The 17935-nt window shown below is 40.1% G+C and overlaps 1 protein-coding gene and 1 pseudogene across 5 annotated transcripts in view; one reads left to right on the forward strand and one right to left on the reverse strand.

The window, feature by feature from the left end:
• Prkn (parkin RBR E3 ubiquitin protein ligase) overlaps positions 1-17935 on the forward strand; it is a 1247011-nt gene that overhangs the window by 349701 nt on the left and 879375 nt on the right. The gene's annotated exons all lie outside the window — the stretch shown is intronic.
• Positions 12574-12839, reverse strand: LOC110312632 (ATP synthase F(0) complex subunit f, mitochondrial pseudogene; annotated as a pseudogene).

The following is a 17935-nucleotide window of genomic DNA, read 5'->3' on the forward strand; positions in this document are numbered from 1 at the left end:
GTAGCAAGCTGAGGGATGAGTAGTGCGAAGACCTCCCTGTCCCATTGGGTAACGATGCTAATGGGGGGAGATTATTTCATTGTAAGTTAGATTTGGAGTTCATTTATCAGATGAAATAATAACTAGTCATTTCTGAGCTGAGACCAGAGACCAAGGGCAATGTTCTCACCCAGGGCAGTAGCAGACTGCAGATGGAAACAAGATTAAAGGAGCAGTGAGAGACAGAAATGGAGCTACATTCAGATCACAATCCATGAAGCAACAACTCTTTGAAAATCACGTTGAGAAACAATACTCTCCACACTGGACTGGAAGAGCTCAGTGAGGAATGGATGCAGCAAGGATTTCCCTCTTTCTGAAGGTGTAAGGGACTGTTTATATTTATAGAGGCAGGCTCAATAAATGTGAGCCCAGATATCTCTGGCTATTAGCATGCTCACTGTAGCAGCAATAGAGGTGGCCCCTTGATCTCCCTTTAAGAGATAACTTTCTTCATCTGCAAAGGTGAGCTGACAGCTTCTCACTGCAACCCTTTCCTGGTTCACCACTTCTATGGCAACTCCAGCCAAGAACAGCACACATGTGGGGCACTGGCACCTGACACTCTTGCCCAGATCTAGCGCTTGGGCAATCCTGCCCAACAGAGGAGCCTCTACTGGGCCACACTGCCAGAGATCCCGTTAAGCTAGTCAACTGCTAGTCAACTAGTTAAGCCAATCAGCCTACACCATGGTACCACACTCTCCCAACTTGGACCTGTTTTCTTCTCCATTATTTCTCATGGGCATTTTCTGCCTCATGAAGCCCCCAACATTTGTAATCTTTAATCCCTAAACTTTGTACACATGGCCTTGTTTACTTTTTAATCTTGCTTTAATTTTATTTGTAAATTTCAAAAGATGGTAAAATTTTGTATACATTAAAAAAAAAAAAAAAGAAACGAAAACATTGAGGGAAAAAAAAAACCCCGACAACAATGGTTAAAAAAGACCATGGCAATATCAGCCCCTTTAGCCACTGTGGTGTTTACTGAGTTAAAGAAACAAAATAGCCTCATTGACAGTTAACATGGTTCTGAAGATGGGGTGTACAGTAATGTGGGTGCACTTCTCACTGCCTGGGGTAGACTTAGCACTTACAAATGGTTAAGATGGGACATTTTGATTAATATGAGTTTCATTATAATTTAAAAATCAATTTTCCTTCATCCTAAACAGAACAAGAGTTCTTTAACTCAAAGGCTTGAATAATTCTTTTTTATTGAGCACAAGGAATTCTCAAGATGGTTTTCATGAACATCTGTGATGTCATCTTTATTAGAAAGTACTGTTAAATGGTTGTTCCATTATAACCACTAAATATAGTATTATATTGAAGATGAATATATGTATAATAGTTGAAAGTACTTTAAGTACTATGAATAAAATATCCTAGACCGGTAGAATCTTCAGAAATGAGCTTCCAGGGAAGTTCTTGAATCCATTGGAATTGTATGGAAAATGCTATAGTAGTTGTGTATGCATATACTTTATGGGAAAGAAAACCTATAGCTTGGTCCAATTCTGAAAGGCTCTGACTATGTAAATGACCCCCCCCCCAAGCCCACAGGCACTTGTCTCCATGTTTGAAAATGGTAGAGGTATGGCATCTTCTGCTGTCCCACACACTACTTCCTAAGGAGTAATTAATGACAGCATGCCATTAACTTGGCAGGCACAGGTGGTGTGTCACAGGGGTCAGCCCTTGGCCCAGGGCTATTAAATGTTCCCATCAGTGACCTAGATGATGGAATAGAATACACATTCCCCTTGTGTGAGGATGTCATAAAGTCAGATGAATAGCGAAATCTAGGGGAATAGGACTGGGGTTCCAAATATGCTTGACAGGTTGGAGACATGCAGGAAGCCAGTCACAGTGAGGGTGAGAACAAGAGATTAATGCTAAGACCTGGCAAGGGAACATAGGTCAGCAAGTCTTATGGACAGAACTTGTCAAGGGAAGCCAAGTGGCAAGCACCCCAAGGCTCTCAACATCCCCACGATGCCAGCTAGCACAAGGCCACCCTCAGAAGGAACATGCCCTGCAGATGAGGACTGCCAAGAGTACAAGGTGGCTTTAGTAATAGGGAGTTCTGTTGGTTTAATACTGATGATTTCCAAGCAGCCAAAGGCGGATGATTCCAAAGCAGTGCCTTACTCTGTTTGTAAATAGATATTTTTTGCATAAACATACTTGCAAGTACATGATTTCTTGTTTGCTTCTCTGAAATGAAGTGCTTGAGGAGAATAGTTCATGAAGGGTAAACAGACCATAAAAGGAGAAGACGCCTCCAAGCTTAAAGAATATGTGTCTTAGAACTGGGCAGTGGATATGTGGCCACGTACTGGTGAAGATGTCAAGGGACTGTGGCTTTGAGCCAGGGAGATGGGATCTGAGATTCCTTCCCTCTCCCAGAAGGCTTTTGGTTCCCTGAAATAATCTTATCATAAGCATTAGGAATTTTTAACAAAAGCATTACTGACAATAAAGAATCATTGTGATTTAAAGTAAGCAAGAAAGTTGTTTAATTCTGAGTTGTTTATTAGTGAAGATGGCAAGGGAACAAAATCCAACTTGCCCTGAGATGAATATCCTGGTTCATAGCCATGACCCCAGCAATTAGGAACCTGAGGCTGGAGGATTGTCACAAGTTTCAGCCCAACCTGGGAGAGGGGGTGGGGAGAAGGAAGGAAGGAGGGAGGGAGGAGGGCAGGAGGGAGAACAGGAAGGAGAGAGAGTTAGAGAGAGAGATAGTTTACAAACACATAGGTGGGGTCATCAGTGCTGCAGCAAGTGGCGCACACAGAATATATTGTTCAGATATCTCTTCTTATCTTGATTTTAGCTTAAGAGTTGGTACAATAGAGGTCTGTTAGGCAGTAGCCATGTGGATGGTAGGGCAGATGTGGAGGTTGATAGTGAATTGGCTGTAAAAGAGAATGAGACGCTGGCCATTGCTGGGTGGGTTCCACCTTCCAACAGTCATGATGTTCTAGTTTGTGAAGCAGTCTGTAGGATCTTAGACATACAGATGGTTTCTGCCAAGAATTTGAATTTACATACCACATGATAACTAAGTTTAGAGGGTTCTACACTGTTAGAGCCTCTTATCTCTACCTCTGAAACAGACTTTTCAAAGTGGGATAGTTCAGTAGTATTCCTAACTCTAAGAGATTCTTGTTAATTCCTTTGATACAACTTCACTTAACTAGATGCAGATCAATAAAGCAATAGTTAGTAAATTATTCTGAGAAGCCTGGAGCAAGACACCTCCCCAAATAATTCGCAACGCTCAGTAAACTGTCTCTCAGTTTCACCAGCACCTAAACAAGTCCTTAGATGTAATAAATACTTCTAAATCTGAAAGTTGCAAATCAACAATGTTTCCAAGCAATATAACAAAGATCAAATGTTACAAGGAAGCAACTTTCAGTTAAACACATTTCAATGGATTTCAATTCTTATAAGATCATACCCAAAACTGGAAAGCTTAAGAAGAAAAGTGACCTATTTACCTTATAATTCTGAAGATCTAAGAGTATGCTGTCAATATATGCTTGGATCTTATCAAGGACCTCATGGGGGAATGGAGGGGAAAGAGGCTAACCCAACGAAGAGAAATTCTAGGCTTGTTTTCTCATAATTGGCCCTCCTAATAAACTACCTGTGTTAGGAAGTATGTTAATCCCACCCCTCCCCCCCCCCCCGCCCCCGAAGCTGGAGTGCCCTATGACTGAAGCACCTCTGAGGTTATATCTTTTTAGTTTGGGGCTGTATGTCCATGCTCATTCACATGCACGTGTATGTGAGGCCTTGCTGGTATCAAGTAGCTTCACTGATTTTGCTCCACTCTATTTTTTTCAAGTAGCATCTTTCTCTGAACCCTGGAGTCACAAAGTCTGACCAGTGTAGCTAATGGATTTTCTCTGAGGAGTTCCCTCTGCCTCCCTCCCCAGTGCTAGGATTACAGGCTATGTCAATGCCTGCCTGTGTTTACCTGGGCTCAGGACATCCAAATTCTGCTCCTCGTGCTCACTAGGAACTTTGTCATTTACTGAGCCATCTCCACAGACATCACCACCATTTTGCAAAGCAGTTATGTTGAGAACAAGACCTCAATATGATTTTAATGGTCATAAATAAAGTGAAACCATATTGTCTGTGAGTGTGTGTGTATGTGTGTATAGTTTTAATTAATTAGTTGATGTTAGCTATAAATTAAACTCCTTCCATTAGTTAATGGAATGCAGAAGTTTTCTTGTAGTGGTGGACCAGAAGTCTCTTATTCTTTCATAGTCTCCATTTCAACCAAGAACCCTATAATTTTCATGTATCTCATTATTATTCTTTTTGTTCAAGGCTCTCTTAAAAAAAACAACACATTCATGATTTTACATTTCTATGCACGTAAGTAAAAATTACCAACATGAGAAAAAGAGCATAGTAGATATCTTAGCACCTTGGTAATTCCATGCTGTTAATCTTACTCTGATGTTAAAATCCTAATGGTGATGTATTTCCCATTAACAATTACATAGTCATGTTGGATAACCAAACTTAGCAAACATATTCACTATGTTTCTTTGAAACCTCATAGAGCCTAAAAGTGTTACATGTTGTAAACTCACTACTTCCTTTGTATTATAGGTAAAGCCTACATGGATCCAGTACTGGAAGTTTCCCATTGGTGCTTTAAAATTTAAAATAAACTCATATCTCACACATATATTACTGTATTATTCTGAAGGCCAGAATTCTCAAAGCATTGTGATCTAAGAAAGGCCTTGTCCATTGATAGTGGCTCTTGGCCTTGTGTTCCTCAGTCTTCTGCTCCAGTCACCACCTGGGCTGCGCTGATGCTGATCTTCCTGCCTTTCTGATACAATGATATCTGTGATCACACAGAGGACACAAGGTTCATGCAAGATAATGTCTCCATTTAGTTTAATCATGTTGAGTAAGTCTATTGTAGGTGGTAGAATAACATATCCCTATGTTCCACTGATTGGGACAAGGATTTTACTATTCATATACAAATCCATCTGGCTGAAAGTACACACATTTCCAACTAGCCCAAGGACACGGTTCTAGGCAGGTCCACAACTACATTCTTACCTTTCTGGACATTTTGCTTAAAGAGCCTGAAAGTGAGGAAGAGAAGACAGTGAAGGAGGAACACAATGTAGAGCTGACACTGATTAGGTGGGCCAAGCACAGCAGAGTGTGTGAGGAGATTCCATTTGACTAGAACCATGTAGAAGAATGAATGGGTAGTTGTGTAAGATAGAGAACAGCATGGTTATCAAAAAGGGAAGCCATGCTGGCTGCCCACTAATATTGAGCCCTGCCAATGCCCCAGCTTGAGGATCACACAAGGACTGTGTGGCTGGTTGATGGCATAGGGCATGAAGAGTAACTCCACATGAGGGTGAGAGGACAAGCACATGGACAGAGTTTTGGATTTCCTTCTAAGGAATGAGCAGAGATGTCAACACTGGGTGGGCTAGAAGTTTTGGACATGTGGTAGGGAAATACTTTTGGTCATAGACAGGAGACTGATCTGGAAAAGCTGGGAAGCCAAAGGGTGTGTGGCTATATGTTATGCCTCTGTTATGAAGGTTTGGGGTCCTTTAGTCTGCATGGATAGGAATCATGGGTAGGAAAAGAGGAACAGAGCCCCATGCCACTAGCCAGTGCTGCTTGATTAGCCAGCAGTGCCAGAAGACATCAGTGAACAACAGCAGCCAGTGTCCTCTGGTGTTACAACTCGCATGCAGTCCCAGGGCACTATGGCCTTTAGCCTTAAGAGAGTTATGGTGTCTTTCAGGCCTAGGCCAGTGGGACTTCCAGTCCCTTGGCAAGAGCTCGTGTTACAGCGCTTATGGCTGTGTATCTGAGAGCTTTGACCTTCAAGGGATAATTGCATGTTGTGGCTCTTCCCCTGATGGGGGCTGTGGTTTGCTGCACCCAGATCCCACCCCTGCCTGGTTCTTTCCAGGCCTCTATCCTTCCTCTGCCTAAGCCCTCCACCTTCTCCTCCTATACTGTGTCCACTAGTCCTCCAGGCTTCTGCCCTGTCTGTTTTCTGGAGGTTTGTAGCTGCTTCCCATCACTTTTGTCACCATCGTTGTTAGGGTTGTTGAACCATTTGCATTTCCTGTTGCTGCCCTTATCAGTGTCAATGCTATGGTCAGGTTGTCTCAGCTGCCATTGTCACTTTGGCTGCCTTGTTGCCTCTTAGTGCCACTGCCACTGACAGGGTGACACTGCATTTCATGTAATCAGCTCAGCCAATGTTACTCATGATAGAGGCCCAAAGCAGGCTAGAAAATACCACTTAGAAGAAACTTGTCATTGGGTCTGATACTGCAGTACTAGGCTACACAGGCAGTGTCTTTCACCTGTCTCACTACATAGAGCCCACAGTCTGCGTACAGAGCTTGGAAAGGAGTGTTTACACCAATCATGACCTTTTTGTTTCTGCATCAGCCTCAACTGACCCCTCTGGTCAGCCACGATGGGAAGTGCTGTCCTCTGGCTAGGAGAAAAGTGGTTGTGGGGAAAGGCCAGCACAAGCTGTTTGAAATAGTTAGGGATGTTTGTTTATTTGTTTGTTTGTTTGTTGTTTTGAAGGAGGTTTTACAGCATCAGGAAGTGGAGCTGCACTTTGGCAACAAGCCGCTACAGTTGTCTGACAGATTCCCCCAAGGCATTCATAGAGTGTTGGGAACAGAGTCCTGCAACTGTTTCCGTGACATTTCTTTGCTCAACATAGATAGGGTACCAAGGACGAGTCTAACAGCTGTCGGTAATCAACTTGCCCATCCCTCAATTCCTTTGCTTGCTTACAGGAAGAATAAAGAGCATAAGTGCTTGCTATAAAAACCTATTAGCACTAGGAGTGATTTTAACCATGTCTATCATTGCTTTAAGAATGTTTACACCTCAGGAGCCAAGTCCCCAGATGGAGCTCCGCCCTTTTTGTAGGCACCATGAGACATTAACCACACATTTGTACAAGGTTTGGTGGAAATTATGCTTTTATTTTCTAATAAAATTTGCCTTCTCCAGTGTTTAATAAAAATTATTATGTAAGCATATTTAAAGTAACCTCAAAATACACATAAAGGGCATTCTCTAGAGCCACGTTCAGGATTGGTATAACTGTTTCAGCTGGTCTGCAGTGTCTGAGACAAATTGTTTGAGAGAATGGCTAAGGTGGAGCTACTCCTGCTGGGATGGCAAGCTCATGAGAGAGCTTTCTAGACATGGCTGTATCATTCACTGCAGCCTCTGAGGAAGGACACTGTCCTTCATGTCAGGGTTGGTGATCTTGTAGAGATGTAGACTAACAGGTAACACTGTCTGCGATCAGTGGCCTTTCAAGACCTCTGGTTACTTCTATCAATTCTGACATTTCCCATGTTTAATTTAATTGATTTTAATGAAACAGCATTAGTATTTTTATTAAACTATCCCACTTGAATAAATAGGCAAGAAAAGGGAGACTTCTCCAGCATATTATCCTATAACTGAGCAAACTTCAGTATCAGTTAGCAGCACAGTTCAGCTCTTGCTTCTGAGTAGAGAAGGTTATGAGGGGCAGGGGAGGGGGCTCTGCCTTGGCAACAAACAGTATAGTTTGGTGATAGTCACCTGGAGGCTTGACTTAGCTTCCTTGAAGCTCAGTTGAATCACAGGCTTGAGCCTGTGTTTTCTTCTCAAGGAAGCAGTTTTGATCCCCCCCCACACACACACACATACACACACCAGAAGAGTACATTGTATTTTATAAAAGGTGACATGATTCCCTCCCCCCCCTCCCCACACACACCAGAAGAGTACATTGTATTTTATAAACGGTGACAAGAAAGTTACATCCCCAAGAAGTGGCAGAAGTGGGGAGGCACTCAGTAGGATCACTTACTCAGGGGGAAACAGACTAACATGCAAATAGAAAGGGCAGAGCAATCATAGTGACTCTTCCTGCATCACTTTCTCCTTTTATGGCCTCATCAAGTGGGAAATACTGATCATTTCCACCACAAGGCTTAAGTATTACAATGAAAATTTGAATTCTCTTATCTCAGGCTTCCTGACATCAGTTGTTTCCCAGGGAGCGCTGACTCTTTCGTCATCAGTCTCCAAATCTTCCAACCAGGGTTGCTCCAGTCTCTTTCTCCCCACAAAGACCTTTTCTGCTTCCCCTTTTGACTTTTCTTTCTTAGCAGAGGGCCACAAATATTTTCCTGCATGGTGGCTGCATCTCCATTGATCAGGAAATAGAAAGTGGGTTTGAAGGATGTATCCTGACCTTGCACTGCTGCAAAGAACAGAGATGGTTGATGACTCCTTGGCTTCTGGTAGCAGTGGCTGTGGACAGGTGGTGTACACACATACACACAAGCCTGCTTCCTTTCTTATCAGAAGATGTCTAGCATGGGCAAGGTACTTCCAGGAGAAGGGGGTTTGCAAAGGCAGCTTAATCCTTAAAATGTTATCTTCACACAACTATCAGCATGACAAACATTTCACAATATCCAAAAAAAAAAAAAAAAACCCGCCACATATTAGAACATGGCTAAATCCACAGCCCCTCTTGATCCTATAATGCATTAGTAATAACTAGCTTCTATATCTTAGGGGTAGGAGGCAGCAGGGGATTCCATCTTCATAATCATGTGTGATTCCTGCTGATAGAGAGCATGAGGGCTTGACTGTGGTTGTAGTTCACAGTGCAATCCATTTGAAAATAGTTCATTGTTTTCATCAATGTTTGCAATGCCTTCCAGATTTTTCCATTAATGTTGAATCTCTTATTTAGAATATTTCCATGCAACAGCCCATGAGCTGTGGCAAGCCAACACTTTCTTCCTTTTTTCTTTCTTCCTTTTTTCTTTCTTTCTGTCTTTCTATCTTTCTTTCTTTCTTTCTTTCTTTCTTTCTTTCTTTCTTTCTTTCTTTCTTTCTTTCTTCTTCTTGACATCTCCTATACTGAATGATTTAATATTTTCCTTAAGATACAGATCATATCTTCTCCATCTGAACATTTCTTGTACCCATGTCAGGGGTTCACTTCCCTTCATGCACCTGTCACTTGTGATATATGACTTCGTGCTGGACTAAATCTAGGTGGTTTTCCCATTTCCAGTCAGAAGTTGCAGTCGACCAGCCAAAGGTGACCTATATATGTGTTTCAGTTGGCCCACAGATTGCTTTAAAAATAACTTTTAAACTTTAACTGAGTGCCCACATTTAAAATATAGCTAAATATACATGAAATAATGACTGGCAGCAGCTTCATCTGAGTGAAGGAACACATCTGGCCCCTTTGCCCTCTCTGATGGAGGCAGCAGCAACATCCTTTCTAGTGGAGTTCCTCCATACAGCTGATTCTTGTATGCTTTGTTTGTTTGTTTTCCTTCCTAGACTTTTAGGCATTTTGGATCATGATCTATTTAAATCTGCATTTCCTGAAATTTGTTTTTTAGAGTTAAAAAAAAAACTGCTTTATAATTACTCTCTATCCCTACATGGTGAGACATCCTCCCAGACACAGACTAGCTGTCCAGTAAATTAATTTGTGAAAATGCATCTATTGTGTGCAGCCGGCCATATGCCTGGCTTCTCAGAGAGTGAGAGAAAACAATCTCACCAGTTTACACAAATTAAATGATTAATCTTCACAAGTTCTTTTTAGATTCACAGGGGATATACAGTACGGGGATTAATTTATGGTGTGGAAAGAATAACATTTAATGAAACCATTCCCATCTGAACACTGAACAGAGACTTAGAGATAGGAAAGTAATTACTTTTATGGAAAATTTCCCTCTGGGGTCAGCACCAGCCAATCCAGAACCATTAGTGTCCTGACCTTCCTGGGAGGGGCAATATCTTTTCTGAGTCCGAAGCCTCCTTTAGCTCCCAGTCATCATAAGCCAGGACATCTGAGTCCAGGACCACCTCTGATGGACTTACGGATTTCCCAGTCATCCGGAATTGGTCTCATTAGAAGAGCCTGCCTGAGAATACCTTTCTCCTCCTTTCACTGTGTAACACTATACCTTAAGATTTATTTATTTTGTATTTCAAGCAAGGATATTTAACTAAGTTTTTAAAACACATATTGAAGAATAATAGAAATATATCACTTTGGGATTTAAATTTATCTTGTGAAAATATATTTCATTATAAAATATTAAAGCAAAAAAAGCATGTGATATTAGTATATAATGGCACAGAAATAAATGCTCATGTAAAATACAATATAATCTTTTGGGTTTAAAAATACAGGGAGCTGACAACCTGGCTATGCTGAGGAAAAAATAATGATAATTGAAAGTGCACCAAAATAGTACTGATGTGTCAATCAAATACAATGACAAGGCAAGTTAGGAGATAACATCAAAACCAACTACAAAACTGTAGCAAGAACAACAGCAGTAACAGCAACAATAATAATATAAACTCTCAAAATAGACAACACTGACTTCACAAAGCCTAGTTAAAAAAAATAACACCATATTATATTTGGCTAAAGAAGCCATCACATGATTTTCTTACCTTTTCTTAATGCAAAAGCTCTTGGGTTTGGAGGCCTAGTTCTAAATACTTAGAAACAAACAGAAAAGTGTATTCTGCTCTGGTAAGCAGTGGAAATAACTGGGTATTGAGAAGAGCTTGGAAGCCCTAAACAAAACCATCAGCTGAAATCCCCATGGCAATATTGGAAATCTGAGAGAAAACAGCAGCCTGAGAAGACACCTGACTGCCATCTTTGTAGATGTGTCAGCACATTGACCTTCCTTGACCTGACAAAGCTCAGTGGATGTTAGTGCCTGTGTGCAGTACTCCTCTGTTTAAAGAGACTGAGGCACTGCTGTTAGTGATGGCTGCTTCGGGAACATTCTACTATTGTCTTGTTTTCTCTCTTCTGTGAGAAGTCTGTGGATGTCATAATATATATATATATGTGTGTGTGTGTGTGTGTGTGTGTGTGTAGCATATATTGTATTATTTAATTATTTTATTATTGATTATATTATATAAAACATTATATTTAATATTATATATATAATATATATCAAGATTTACTTACAAATGTACATATTCACTCATACGTGTGTGCAGTGAGTTGTTTTGTTTCTAGTTTCTAGCTGTTAATTGCCAGGTTAAAATAAACGTGACATTTGTAGACCAGCTAAGTACTGAAGGGCACACAAGAGAATGGGGCCAATAGTAAAATCTCTATCCCTATAGTAGGAACTTAAAGAAACAACCAGAGTAAAAGTCAAGAGGAAATAGTCTGTAATGATTCCAAGTCTTACCTAAACAATGGAGGGTGAGGGAAAGAAAAAGAGAGCCTAAGTCACTTAGGACTGCAAACTCCAATTTATCATTCCATAGGAACTGGCTGTCTCTCAACACTGAATAGATAATATGAGGACTCCTCATGTCCTCCCTTCATCCATTCAAGTTACAACTAAATTCACTCGTTTCCTTTTGCAAACAGAAGTCCAGCATTGAAAGATTTTTCTCATTGGCTTGTCTTTGTTGAGCTCCTTTATGTGAAATATCAATTAACGCTGGAAAGCATCCTCTCCATTTCTCTTGTCTGGTTGCACTTTGCCCTGTTGAGCCCAACTAGTGATTGGTAAAACCTTGTTTCTGATTTATCCTTCTTGTTTGTGTTTGTATAAAGCAAGTGATCATTATTACTTGTATTTCCTTAAGCAAATATAGTCAGTGTTCTGGTTTAAAACATCCCTCTAGTTTCCTAAAATAGGAAATGGAGGTGAATTTTGAGCAATATCCATTCATATTATCTATCAAGATCTTTTGCAGTTTTTACAGTTACATAATACTCCAGCATGTACATTTTAATATTTTACTAATTCAACGTTCTGCTGAATGCCATGGCTTCTATCGAAAGTTCTCAGTACTGAGTCTTTGAAGAAAGCAAGCTCCTGAGTCAGAGTAATGGATGAATAGGTGTTTTAAAAAGTCATTTTCAGCAGAGAAACATATGACACTGGGCTGTCCTTAGTGCCTACAGTGAGAGTTTTCCATTGCTAGGCTGGGGAGGGAATAGAATTACTTTCTCAGGTGAGGCTAACGTCAACATTGCTTAAACACTTGTATTGATTTCAGGAATTTTATACAAAATGATTGGAGGAAGAATATTTACATGGAGTGGTAGAAGTGAGTATAGGAGGTACTAATGGTGTTAGATATTATATATGAATGTTTTATTAAAATACTACAGTTTTGCTATTTCTTTTTACAAGTTGCAGAAAAAGTGAAGTTGAAATACCTTTTGTGATAGGCAACATTTTTTTTTTATAGATATATTGGAGACTGGTCATGTTTTCCAAAGCTTTTTTTTTTTTTTTTTTTTTTTGTGAACCAGTCACCTTTTATTGGACACTAGTTCTCAGTCAGGGTATGAAGGTTCAGCCAGTTGAATTCTTCCTAGGTCGGAGTGGGGAGGGCAGTAATGCTTGGCCATACAATGCCCTCCAGCAACCCCTCTTCAGTGGTACTTGCGTTGCCGCTCATGTTTGAGTTCCTTATAAGAAATGCAGTAGCTGAAAACCATGTAGGCTACCAGGACAATGCTAATCCTCGAGATGCTGCCTTTCCGAATGTTTATGTACTTGTAATACCAGTCATACCTTCTCCGAAAGGATTCTGCAATGCCACTGGGGGTAAAAATCCTGCATCATTATCCAACTCGGCAGCTCTTCAAGTTTGACTTCCATGAGCTTCTTCTCCTTCAATGGTACGAGCAACGCCATCTTGAAGTCCTGGTGTCTTCCAAAGCTTTTATTTTTATTTTTATTTTGTTATTAAACTAATACAATTTATTTAAAAATATACAACTCAGTATTGACATTTTCTCTTGTCATCAAAATAATTTATAATAGTTAAATGCCCCTTAAATATACATGATATCTTCTGAAGCTAAAAAGTAATATGCACTCAACCAGATTTTAAATCTATTTGGAATATTAAACATGATAGGAGTAGAAAAAATCTATTATGAAGTCCTCTATGAAAGGAAATTGTGACAAATTCCTGATCAGACAGAAACTGTTCCATTTCCACCGGAAAATACGCAGTATAAATGTGGCTTCATAGAATGAATTGGGTAGTGTTCTTTCTGTTTCTATTTTATGGAATAGTTTGAAGATCTGATAGAATTCTTCAGTTAACCTATCTGCTCCTGGGCTTTTATTGGTTGGGAGACTTTTAATGACTGCTTCTATTTCTTTAGGAATTATGGGACTGTTTAGATGGTTTATCTAATCCTGATTTAACGTTGGTATCTGGTATCTGTCTAGACAATTGTCCATTTCATCCAGATTTTCCAGTTTAGTAGAGTATAGGCTTTTGTAGTAGGATCTCAAGATTTTTTGAATGTCCTCAGTTTCTGATGTTGTCTCCCTTTTCGTTTTTGATTTTGTTAATTTGAATGCTGTCTCTGTGCCCTCTGGTTATTCTGGCTAAGGGTTTATCTATCTTGTTGATTTTCTCAAAGAACCAGCTCCTGGTTTGGTTGATTCTTTGTATAGTTCTTTTTGTTTCTATTTGTTGATTTCAGCCCTGAGTTTGATTATTTCTTTTTTTTTTTCTTTTATAAGATATTTTTTATTACATCTTTTCCTCAATTACATTTCCAATGCTATTCCAAAAGTCCCCCATACCTTCCCCCCTACTTCCCTACCCACCCATTCCCATTTTTTTGGCCCTGGCGTTCCCCTGTACTGGGGCATATAAAGTTTGCATGTCCAATGGGCCTCTCTTTCCAGTGATGGCCGACTAGGCCATCTTTTGATACATATGCAGCTAGAGTCAAGAGCTCCGGGGTACTGGTTAGTTCATAATGTTGTTCCACCCATAGGATTGCAGATCCCTTCAGCTTCTTGGGTACTTTCTCCAGCTCCTCCATTGGGGGCCCTGTGATCCATTCACTAGCTGACTGTGAGCATCCACTTCTGTGTTTGCCAGACCCCAGCATAGTCTCACAAGAGACAGTATATCTGGGTCCTTTCAGCAAAATCTTGCTAGTGAATGCAATGGTGTCAGCGTTTGAATGCTGATCATGGGATGGATCTCTGGATATGGCAGTCTCTAGATGGTCCATCCTTTCGTCACAGCTCCAAACTTTGTCTCTGTAACTCCTTCAATGGCTGTTCTGTTCCCAATTCTAAGGAGGGGATAGTGTCCACACTTCAGTCTTCATTCTTCTTGAGTTTCATGTGTTTAGCAAACTGTATCTTATATCTTGGGTATCCTAAGTTTTGGGCTACTATCCACTTATCAGTGAGTACATATTGTGTGAGTTCCTTTGTGATTGGGTTACCTCACTCAGGATGATGCCCTCCAGGTCCATCCATTTGCCTAGGAATTTCATAAATTCATTCTTTTAATAGCTGAGTAGTACTCCATTGTGTAAATGTACCACATTTTCTGTATCCATTCCTCTATTGAGGGGCATCTGGGTTCTTTCCAGCTTCCGGCTATTATGAATAAGGCTGCTATGAACATAGTGAAGCATGTGTCCTTCTTACCGGTTGAGACATCTTCTGGATATATGCCCAGGAGATGTATTGCTGGATCCTCCGGTAGTACTATGTCCAATTTTCTAAGGAACTGCCAGACTGATTTCCAGAGTGGTTGTACAAGCTTGCAATTCCACCAACAATGGAGGAGTGTTCCTCTTTCTCCACATCCTCGCCAGCATCTGCTGTCACCTGAATTTTTTATCTTAGCCATTCTGACTGGTGTGAGATGGAATCTCAGGGTTGGTTTGATTTGCATTTCCCTGATGATTAAGGATGTTGAACATTTTTTCAGGTGCTTCCCTGCAATTCGGTATTCCTCAGGTGAGAATTCTTTGTTCAGTTCTGAGCCCCATTTTTTAATGGGGTTATTTGATTTTCTGGAGTCCACCTTCTTGAGTTCTTTATATATATTGGATATTAGTCCCCTATCTGATTTACGATAGGTAAAGATCCTTTCCCAATCTGTTGGTGTTCTTTTTGTCTTATTGACGGTGTCTTTTGCCTTGCAGAAGCTTTGCAGTTTCATGAGGTCCCATTTGTCAATTCTCGATCTTACAGCACAAGCCATTGCTGTTCTATTTAGGAATCTTTCCCCTGTGCCCATATCTTCAAGGCTTTTCCCCACTTTCTCCTCTATAAGTTTCAGTGTCTCTGGTTTTATGTGAAGTTCCTTGATCCACTTAGATTTGACCTTAGTACAAGGAGATAGGAATGGATCAATTCGCTTTCTTCTACATGATAACAACCAGTTGTGCCAGCACCATTTGTTGAAAATGCTGTGTTTCTTCCACTGGATGGTTTTAGCTCCCTTGTAGAAGATCAAGTGACCATAGGTGTGTGGGTTCCTTTCTGGGTCTTCAATTCTACTCCATTGGTCTACTTGTCTGTCACTATACCAGTACCATGCAGTTTTTTATCACAGTTGCTCTGTAGTAAAGCTTTAGGTCAGGCATGGTGATTCCATCAGAGGTTCTTTTACCCTTGAGAAGAGTTTTTGCTATCCTAGGTTTTTTGTTATTCCAGATGAAGTTGCAGATTGCTCTTTCTAATTCCTTGAAGAATTGAGTTGGAATTTTGATGGGGATTGCATTGAATCTGTTGATTGCTTTTGGCAAGATAGCCATTTTTACAATGTTGATCCTGCCAATCCATGAGCATGGGAGATCTTTCCATCTTCTGAGATCTTCTTTAATTTCTTTCTTCAGAGACTTGAAGTTCTTATCATAGAGATCTTTCACTTCCTTAGTTAGAGTCACGCCAAGATATTTTATATTATTTGTGACTATTGAGAAGGGTGTTGTTTCCCTAATTTCTTTCTCAGCCTGTTTATCCTTTGTGTAGAGAAAGGCCATTGACTTGTTTGAGTTAATTTTATATCCAGCTACTTCACCAAAGCTGTTTATCAGGTTTAGGAGTTCTCTGGTGGAATTTTTAGGTTCACTTATATAGACTATCATATCATCTGCAAAAAGTGATATTTTGACTTCATCTTTTCCAATTTGTATCCCCTTGATATCCTTTTGTTGTCGAATTGCTCTGGCTAGGACTTCAAGTACAACGTTGAGTAGGTATGGGGAGAGTGGACAGCCTTGTCTAGTCCCTGATTTTAGAGGGATTGCTTCAAGCTTCTCACCATTTATTTTGATGTTGGCTACTGGTTTGCTGTAGATTGCTTTTATCATGTTTAGGTATGGGCCTTGAATTCCTGACCTTTCCAAGACTTTTATCATGAATGGGTGTTGGATCTTGTCGAATGCTTTTTCTGCATCTAAGGAGATGATCATGTGGTTTTTGTCTTTGAGTTTGTTTATATAATGGATTACGTTGATGGATTTCCGTATATTAAACCATCCCTGCATCTCTGGAATAAAAACTACTTGGTCAGGATGGATGATTGCTTTAATGTGTTCTTGGATTCGGTTAGCGAGAATTTTATTGAGTATTTTTGCATCGATATTTACAAGGGAAGTTGGTCTGAAGTTCTCTATCTTTGTTGGGTCTTTCTGTGGTTTAGGTATCAGAGTAATTGTCGCTTCATAGAATGAGTTGGGTAGAGTTCCTTCTACTTCTATTTTGTGGAATAGTTTGTGCAGAACTAGAATTAGATCTTCTTTGAAGGTCTGGTAGAACTCTGCACTAAACCCATCTGGTCCTGGGCTTTTTTTGGCTGGGAGACTATTAATAACTGCTTCTCTTTCTTTAGGGGATATGGGACTGTTTGGCTCCTTAACTTGATCCTGATTTAATTTTGGTACCTGGTATCTGTCCAGAAATTTGTCCATTTCGTCCAGGTTTTCAAGTTTTGTTCAGTATAGCCTTTTGTAGAAGGATCTGATGGTGTTTTGGATTTCTTCAGGATCTGTTGTTATGTCTCCCTTTTCATTTCTGATTTTGTTAATTAGGATGTTGTCCCTGTGCCCTCTAGTGAGTCTAGCTAAGGGTTTATCTATCTTGTTGATTTTCTCAAAGAACCAACTCCTCGTTTGGTTAATTCTTTGAATAGTTCTTCTTGTTTCCACTTGGTTGATTTCACCCCTGAGTTTGATTATTTCCTGCCGTCTACTCCTCTTGGGTGAATTTTCTTCCTTTTTTTCTAGATCTTTTAGATGTGTTGTCAAGCTGCTAGTGTGTGCTCTCTCTAGTTTCTTTTTGGAGGCACTCAGAGCTATGAGTTTCCCTCTTAGAAATGCTTTCATTGTGTCCCATAGGTTTGGGTAAGTTGTGGCTTCATTGTCATTAAACTGTAAAAAGTCTTTAATTTCTTTCTTTATTCCATCCTTGACCAAGGTATCATTGAGAAGAGTGTTATTCAGTTTCCACGTGAATGTTGGCTTTCTATTATTTATGTTGTTATTGAAGATCAGCCTTAGTCCATGGTGATCTGATAGGATGCATGGGACAATTTCAATATTTTTTTATCTGTTGAGGCCTGCTTTGTGACCAATTATGTGGTCAATTTTGGAGAAGGTACCGTGAGGTGCTGAGAAGAAGGTATATCCTTTTGTTTTAGGATAAAATGTTCTGTAGATATCTGTTAAGTCCATTTGTTTCATCACTTCTGTTAGTTTCACTGTGTCCCTGTTTAGTTTCTGTTTCCAATATCTGTCCATTGATGAAAGTGTGGTGTTGAAGTCTCCCACTATTATTGTGTGAGGTGCAATGTGTGCTTTGAGCTTTACTAACATGTCTTTAATGAATGTGGATGCCCTTGCATTTGGGGCATAGATATTCAGAATTGAGAGTTCCTCTTGGAGGATTTTACCTTTGATGAGTATGAAGTGTCCATCTTTGTCTTTTTTGATAACTTTGGGTTGGAAGTCGATTTT

Source organism: Mus caroli, unplaced genomic scaffold (assembly GCF_978045245.1).
Source record: "Mus caroli unplaced genomic scaffold, Mus_caroli_1 scaffold_18, whole genome shotgun sequence".
Classification (NCBI taxonomy): Eukaryota; Metazoa; Chordata; class Mammalia; order Rodentia; family Muridae; genus Mus; species Mus caroli.